Genomic DNA, 423 nt, shown 5'->3' with positions numbered 1-423 from the left:
CCTGGCTGGCGGGCAAAACAAAGCAGAGACAGGGAAAGGAAAACGGGGAGAAAGTGCCGCTGCTGCAGCCTCCCAGCCCTCCGCCTGGATCTCCCTGCATGAGACAGCGCTGCAAGCGGATCCTGACCGGGGGCAGGGGGTGGAGAGAGAAGGAGGAGGAGGAGGAGGAGGAGGACGGACAGAGAGAGGGAGGGAGAAAGGGAGGGAGGGAAGGAGGGACGAACGGGAGCCTCTCTCCTTCCCTGGGCTGTTTTTTCAGTTTCCTGTCTCGCATTGTGCTCACAGCGGATATGTGCTGCGCCTACAGGTGTGTCCCCTCCTCGCAGCTTTTCCCCCGCTCCCAAGCGTAGGCTCTGGCTGTCGGGGGCGGCGGCGGATCGTGACCGCCATGTGATGATTATTTCTCTTGGGGCGGTTTCTCTC

The 423-nt window shown here is 61.9% G+C and overlaps 1 protein-coding gene across 4 annotated transcripts in view; it reads left to right on the top strand.

The window, feature by feature from the left end:
* The first annotated feature begins 212 nt into the window (after positions 1-212).
* PLXNB2 (plexin B2) overlaps positions 213-423 on the top strand; it is a 254,318-nt gene continuing 254,107 nt past the window's right edge. For 3 of the 4 annotated variants that reach the window (XM_008642550.2, XM_017745957.1, XM_017745958.1), the window contains exon 1: positions 213-307. The gene's annotated coding sequence lies outside the window, so the exon portion shown is untranslated. The remainder of the gene's footprint in view (positions 308-423) is intronic. The other variant, XM_017745959.1, reaches the window with a different exon arrangement.

This window comes from Corvus brachyrhynchos, unplaced genomic scaffold (genome assembly GCF_000691975.1).
Source record: "Corvus brachyrhynchos isolate BGI_N302 unplaced genomic scaffold, ASM69197v1 scaffold239, whole genome shotgun sequence".
NCBI classification, from domain to species: domain Eukaryota; kingdom Metazoa; phylum Chordata; class Aves; order Passeriformes; family Corvidae; genus Corvus; species Corvus brachyrhynchos.
The sequence above is the reverse complement of the archived record's forward strand: the minus strand, read 5'-3'. Positions and strand labels throughout refer to the sequence as shown.